This window comes from Trachemys scripta, chromosome 1 (assembly GCF_013100865.1).
Source record: "Trachemys scripta elegans isolate TJP31775 chromosome 1, CAS_Tse_1.0, whole genome shotgun sequence".
NCBI lineage: Eukaryota > Metazoa > Chordata > Testudines > Emydidae > Trachemys > Trachemys scripta.
Window position 1 is genome coordinate 287,198,890 of NC_048298.1, and position 8,050 is coordinate 287,206,939.

The following is an 8,050-nucleotide window of genomic DNA, read 5'->3' on the forward strand; positions in this document are numbered from 1 at the left end:
CTAAGGATCATGTGCACGTGAAGTAAAATAAACATCAACTGGAAAATGTCTGAAACTGCACTTTTTGCATTTAGTTGCTAAAAACTACCTCTGAATATTTCAGAAAATAAATGTTGAAATCTATAGCCCTAATTCCACTCCCAACATTATTTGTCACGTGTCAGCAGTGTGCTTGGTACTTTAAAATAAGACAACCCAGTCTCTGTCCCAAGGAGCTTTTACCCTAAAGATGACAGACAAATTGGATGCAAAGAGCTAGTCATCAACGTTAGGGATGTTGCACCAATTCAGCTACACTGGTATAAATCCTGAGAGTAAACTCGGAGCAGCAGCTTCAAGCCAGAGCAAACCACATTGGTGCAGTTCTTCAAGTGCTTGTTCACGTCCATTCCACATTTGGTGTATGCGCGTCACGTGCACGGACGTCGGAAACTTTTTCCCTTAGCGGCTCCAGTCAGGACGGCAGGGGAGCCCGCCAGAGCGGTGCCTCCACGCCGGTGCATATATACCCCTGCCGACCCGACCCCCTTTCAGTTCCTGCTTACCGTCCGTGGCGGTGTTGGAACAACTTTTCTCTCACTTGCGAGTGATCCCTTAGCACAGTTGTAATAGTTATCTGTAGTTAGCACTTCTTAATAGTAGATAGTTACGCTTCCTTTGTTTTAGGTGTCTGGAAGTTGTTTCCAGCACCAGCCCTGGGCTGCGGGGCATGCCGCAGGCCCAAGGGTTTAAGGTTTGTGCCACGTGCCGCAAGCCTATGCCAATCAGTGATCCCCATGACTCATGTCTCTGGTGTTTGGGGCGCACCAGACTGAGCACTGCAAGATCTGTAAGGCCTTTAAGCCAAGAACTAAGAAAGAGAGAGTCTTTCGCCTCAAGCAGTTGCTCATGGAGGCCACGCTACAACCTGCGGCCTCGGACCAACTGGCTTCGGGGCCGGCGTCCTTGGAGCGGAGTGCCCCGGCATCAGTCCGTGATCCGGCACCAGTGGGGCACCGCAAGCATGCGGCACGACTTCTCCAGTACGGTCAAAGGGTCAGCCGAAAGGTGATAGAAGGTGCTCCCCCATAAGAAGGCGGCACCTCCCAAGGGACTGAACACTCAAAAGGGCAGTGTGGCCGCAGGACATACATCGGCACCAGTGCCTCCGGCGCCGCAGGGCCCGTTGAGCCCCGGGCTAAGTGGGTCGAGCACAGAAGAAGGGCTGGAGGACATCCTAGAACAGCCCTCCATGCCACACACCTTTGAGGCAGCAAAAGACCTCATTGAGCTGTTGGCGGCAAGCCCCCACCCTGGCAAGGAGCAGCCTCCAGCACCATCACCAAGGGTGCCATCCAGAGGCAAGCCGGCAATGGTGCACTACTCAAGGTCACCTCCCTGGCACCGCTCCCGGTCGATCTCAGCCTCCGTGGACTCCCAGCTACCTTTGACTCAGCAGGACTCGATGGCACCGGAACCGAGCCAGTGCACGGCACCAGCACACCACTCCCTGGCACCGCCACTAAGCCGGCACCAAGGGGACATAAGGCCGCACTCCCTGGCCCCGGATAGAAGGCAGCGATCCTGGTCCCGAGAGCATCGGTACCGATCCCAGTCCTGGTCGGAGAGAAGCTGCTCTCCAGCCCCCCAATGGCACCATGCCACGGCACTGCCTTGGCCTTCAAGATCGGCCTCCTCAGAATCTGAGGTCGACTCAGGCTGCTCCAGTTACACCTTCAGAGCACCAGCTAGCAGGGAGCCCCAGATCGCGTGGCATCCCTAATGAAGACCGCCAGGACAATGGCCCTTTTGGACACCCTGGGCCTATCAGCAGCAGCAGCAAGGGACCTCCTCCAAAACTTCGAGGTCTGGCTATTCGGTGCACTAGTCCTAGTCCCCACACAGACACCCCTCCACGCCCAAGGAGGCTACGGTATCCAGGCCGTCAGAAGCTTCTCCGGAACACCGGTGAGTGAAAGCAGCACAGAGCCCGGGGCCGTCCCGGGGACAACCAACCAGGCAGGGCTCAGACATGCCCCTGGCCTATGATGAAGGGCAGGAAGAACAAACGGAGGAGGTTGTGGTGGGCACGGCGGTGTCAGGGCCTCCCCCAATCGACCAGAGGTCACATCAGGAGCAGCTCCGCAGGGTTGCCCAAAATTTGGGCCTACAGGTGGAGGAAATGGTGGAGCAGAAGGATCCTATGGTGGACATACTAAGCTCTGAAGGTCCCTCCAGAATTGCGCTCCTGCTCATAAAGACCATCCAGTCTAACTACAAGACGGTCTGGCAAATCCCAGCCTCCAGCGTACTGACGGCAAGGGGGGTGGAGAGGAAGTACTTTGCCCCTTCCAAGGGATATGACTTCCTTTTTTCTCATCCGACCCCCTGTTCGCTGGTCATCTCAGCCGTGACCGAATGGGAGCGTCATGGCTAGCAAGCCCCGGCCCCCAAGGCCAAGGAGGCTAAACGTTTGGACCTCTTTGGCAGGAAGGTCTACTCCTCTGTGGGTCTCCAATTACGGATTGTGAACCAGCAGGCAATCCTAAAGAGGCACAATTTTAATTCCTGGGCAGCAGTTTGCAAATTTAAAGACTCATTGCCGCAGGGCTCTCAGCCTGAGTTCACAGCCCTCGTAGAAGAGGGAAAAGCAGTCGCCAAGACCTCTTTACAAGCCTCTCTGGACTCGGCAGACGCAGCAGCCAGAACAATCGCCTCAGGGGCATGATGAGGCATTCAGCGTGGCTTCAGGCCTCGGGCCTTCCACCAGAGATCCAGAACACCATCCCCAGGACCTCCCCTTCGAAGGGTCTGGCCTCTTTTCCGACCAGACGGATGCCAGGCTGCATAGCCTTAAAGACTCTCGGGCAACTCTCAAGCCATTAGGCATGCACACCCTGGCTACTCAGAGGAAGCCATTCAAGTCCCAACCATCATAACAATGGCAGTACCAGCCCCACCCTAGGCAGGAGCCTTACCGCAGGAGGGGCAGAGACAACAGGCCAGGGCAAAGCCCAGCCTGGCAGGAAGCAGGGGTTTTGAAGGTGCGCTCGAGGACAGCATACCAACCCAGCTCCTGGATCCTTCCCCACGTTTCTCGGACCACTTGTTCCACTTCTACCAGGCGTGGTCCTGTATAACATCGGACTGTTGGGTCTCACGCACAGTACAAGTGGGTTACACGCTGCAGTTCTCCTCCTTCCCTCCTACCCACTCCCTTCCCCATCCCTCTTCAGGGACCCTTCTCACGAGCAACTCCTTATGCAGGAGGTACAGTTGCTCCTAGAAGCGGTGACGGTGGAGGAAGTCCCTCGGGAACTAAGGGGAAAAAGGGGTTCCTGCTACTTTCTCATCCCAAAGGCAAAGGGGAGCCTTCGGCCCATTTTAGACCTTCACGGGCTCAACAAGTTCTTAGTCAAGGTCTGCTTCCGTATAGTCTCCCTAGGCACTATTATCCCATCCCTGGATCCAGGGGATTGGTACGCTGCCCTCGATATGAAAGATGTCTACTTTCACATCGCTATTCACCCCGCTCACCGGCGGTTCCTACGATTCGCTATAAACCAGCACTATTACCAGTTCACAGTCCTCCCGTTCAGCCTGGCAGCAGCCCCCCACATCTTCACAAAGTGCATGTCAGTAGTGGCAGCCTTCCTGCGAAAGAGGAGAATACGGGTATACCCATACCTAGACAATTGGCTCCTCACGGGTCGGTCTGAAGAGGAGGTCTGCTCCCATGTGACGGTGGCCCTAGATGCATTCTGCAAGCTGGGCCTTCTACTTAACTTGCCCAAGTCTTCCCTGATACCAACCCAAAGACTGGAGTTCATCGGGGCAGTGCTGGACTCTGTGCAGGCGCAAGCGAGCCTTCTGGAATCCAGGTTCCTAGCCATCCAGCGGCTCACAGACTCGATGCTAAGGTTCCCCACTACCATGGCCAGACACTGCCTCCAACTCCTAGGGGACATGGCAGCGTGCACCCATGTAGTCAAATACACTCGACTGCAGCTCAGGACTTCACAAGCGTGGCTTGCCTGATCATATCACCCGGGTAGAGATCCTCTAGAACTTGTCATGACGGTTCTGGCCCAGGTGTTGGACTCCCTGCGCTGGTGGCTCAATCGGCCGGTAGTATGCGAGGGTATCCCCTTCGCCGCACTGCAGCCTGCTCTGACACTCATGAAAGACGTGTCAGACCTCGGCTGGGGAGCTCACTTAGGGGACCTAAGGACGCAGGGCTTGTGGTCCCAGGCCAAGATATCACTCCCCATCAATGTGAAGGAGCTCAGGGCAGTTCGTCTAGCCTGCCAAAGCTTTCACGCTACTCTGGAAGGTCACAGCATGACAGTTCTGACAGACAACACCACCGCCATGTTTTATATAAACAAGCAGGGCGGAACCTGTTCCTCTCCCCTCTGCCGAGAGGCCCTTCTTCTGTGGGACTTTTGTATAGCCCGCTCCATCCATCTCGTAGCGTCATATCTCCCGGGAGGACTGAACAAGCTAGCGGATAGCCTCAGCAAGTCATACCACATGCACGAGTGGTCAATAAGACCAGACATCTTGCAGTCAGTCTTCCAGAAGTGGGGGTTTCCCCAAACGGATCTTTGCCACCAAAGACAGCTGCCAATGACCGCAGTTTTGCTCGTTCCAGAACCACAGTCCAGGCTCGGTCACAGGCACTTTTGCGAACCCTTGGAGCGGGAGTCTGAAGTATGTCTTCCCTCTGCTCCCGCTCATCCACAGAGTCCTTCTCAAAGCTCGCAGGGACCAGGCGATGATAATTTTGATCGCCCCAGCCTGGCCTCGACAGCACTGGTTTACAACCCTGCTAAAGCTGTCAGTGGCCACTCCAATTGCCCTGCCCCTACACCAGGACCTCATCACGAAGGACAGAGGGCGCCTGCTCCACCTAGATCTGCAGTCTCTGCACCTCATGACGTGGAAGCTCTCTGGCTAAACGCTATGGGGAGCCAGTGCTCTCATCTGGTACGACAAATTCTCCTTATCAGTAGGAAACCTTCCACTAGGGCAGCCTACCTAGCTGAGTGGAAAAGATTTTCCTGCTGGTGTGAGCCTAAGCAGATACAGCCACTCCAGGCCACTATTCCAGTCGTCCTAGAATACCTCCTGCACCTCAGGCATCAGGGTCTCACTCCTTCCTCAATCAGGGTGCATCTAGCTGCCATTTCAGTGTTCCACCCGGCGGAATCCGGATGCTCTGTGTTCTCTCACCCCATGGTGGTGCGGTTCCTCAAGGGACTGGACAGTGTGTTCCCCTACTCGCGCCCGCCAGACCTTAATCTGGTCCTTTCCAAGCTTATGGGGCGCCCGTTCGAGCCTCTAGCCTCCTGCACCTCTCCTGGAAAGTGGCATGCCTGGTGGCCGTTACATCGGCAAGGAGGGTGTCCGAGTTATGAGCCCTAACCACGGATCCTCCTTATACAGTTTTCTATAGGGACAAAGTGCAACTCTGGCCACACCCAAAATTCCTCCCCAAGATAGTCTCGCAATTCCATATGGGTCAGGACATTTATTTACCAGTGTTCTTTCCTAAACAACACACGGACCCAAGTCACCGTAGCCTGCACACTTTGGATGTCCAAAGGGCCCTGATGTTCTATTTGGAGTGAACTAAACCTTTCCACAAGTCGACACAGTTGTTTGTCGCCATAGCTGATAGAATGAAAGGGCTTCCGGTCTCGGCACAATGCCAAGGTTCCTGCCCCAGCGATCACGGCTCATTCAACGAGGGCACAGGCGTCCTCAACAGCTTTCCTGGCGCACGTCCCAATCCAGGAGATCCGTAAAGCAGCCACCTGGTCATCGGTGCACACTTTCACAGCCCACTACACAGTCAACCAGCAAGCGAGATGATGCGATGGTTGGCAGGGCTGTTCTTCAATCAATTGCTCCATGACTCCTACCCTCCTCCTATGGTAAGCTTGTGAGTCACCTAATCTGGAATGGACGTGAACAAGGACTCGAAGAAGAAAAAACGGTTACCTACCTTCTGTAACTGTTCTTTGAGATGTGTTGTTTAGGTCCATTACACTTCCCACCCTCCTTCCCCTCTGTCAGAGTCTCCGGCAAGAAGGAACTGAAGGGGGGTTGAGTCGGCAGGGGTATATATGCACCGGCTTGGAGGCACTGCTCTGGCGGGCTCCCCTGCCGACCCGATGGGAGCTGCTAAGGGAAAAAGTTTCCAATGTCCGTGCACGCGGCACGCGCACACCTAATGTGGAATGGACGTGAACAACACATCTCAAAGAACAACAGTTACGAAAGGTAGGTAACCGTTTTTTATCCCAGTGCAAAACTCCCTAGTGTAGACATGGTCCAAGCATATGTGATGCATGGTGAAGGCAGTGCAAGAATCTAGCAGTAGCTGTCTCCAGAAAATGATGTGGAAGATGGGCAGTCTTGGAATGTGCATATGTAAGTCTGTATGTTTTAAAATATAAACTCAGAAAAACGGGTTGGAGTAGATGATGCTAGACACTGTCAATTCTGGGAAGTTGTCTTACAAATGAGAGATGCTAGTTTTCTTTGCTGCACCTCAAAGGGAGCAGTATGTGAATATTAAGTGTGCTGGCAGAAAGTCACGTGTGTCTATTGGAACAGTGTTACTGATTCTTTTGACACCGAAGTGAGCGTCATCATTTGGAGTGGGAACAGTGCTAACTGTTAAAATCCTAGAGACTGCTTCTCAAAGCCTACCCTATTTTGAGTCACTTCTGTATTGTCTTCACCAGCTGCTTTAAATTGGCTTTGACTGAACATACCTCCTGTATGTGTCAGTTCTGCCTACCCACGTTCAGATGTCACCATCACTAAGATTGCATTTGGTTAGTCATCAGATTGACTCCCAGCAAATCATTTTATTTGATTATTATTCATGGTTGAGAGCAGTTCTGCAGGCTCACCCCCATGAGGGTCCTTTCTCTGCAGTTTCCAGAGACAGTTCAGAGCTGTGGTCAGCATGGCGCACCTCTCAAGGGTAGTCTGCCCTGTGGTACAAACAGCAGTAGGAACATTTCCCCAGAGCTTCTCTGCCTTTTGATCTTTAAATTTCTGTGAAATTTGTTGTGAGTTTTCAGACTTTTCTGCCTTTCAGCTCTAACCTTCTCACCTTGGCTTGTTTATCCTCCATCTTCCCAGTTGCTTCTCCCACCAACATTTTTCAAGCTTATTGTGCATAATCTCAGATACTCCCCCTTGCCCACTTCTCTCCCTGAGTGCAGAGGGTAGAGGCCGACCTGCCATGAGCAAGCCATGAATCCATGGAGTCCTCTTTCTAGAGTAGAAATGGGGAGACTGGCAGTGGGTGACAGTAGCCACAGTCCTAACATAGACCAGAATCTGGGATAAGAGGAGGTCCTGGTACCTCTCTGGGGAAGAGGTAAAGGAAGAAGAAATGCAGAGCACTACGGCCTAGTTTACACTACATTATTAAACCATTGCAGAGCAGTTGTCCATGATAAGCTTAACACTGAGCACCACTGAGTTGCAAGTGTAGACAAGGAAAAACCATTTTCAGCATCGTTTCAGCTAACCACATATACCCTGCAGGGGCGGCTCTATGTTTTTTGCCACCCCAAGCACGGCAGTCAGGCAGCCTTCAGTGGCATGCGTGCAGGCAGTCTGCGGTCAGGCGCATTCGGCAGCATTTCTGCGGATGATCTGCCAGTCCCGTGGCTTTGGCGTACCTGCTGCCTAATTGCCACCAAAACCGCAGGACCGGCGGACCTCCCGCAGGCATGCCGCTGAAGGCTGCCTGACTGCCACCCTCACAGCAACTGGCAGGCCGCCCCCCACGGCTTGCCACCCCAGGCACGTGCTTGCTGCACTGGTGCCTGGAGCTGCTCCTGATACCCTGTGTTATGAGCAAGGTTTGAGCACAGTCATCGGAAAGAATGCCAAACACAAGTGCTCTTGTAGCTAGCCTTCGCTCAGTACCAGTTCAGCTAAACCAACTGCAGACAACCATATTCACAGTGTTTTGATTCTGAAGCAGAGATGAGGCCTAAATGACCTTAAAGAGAAAAAGAAAGGACAAAGGGTTGAGTTG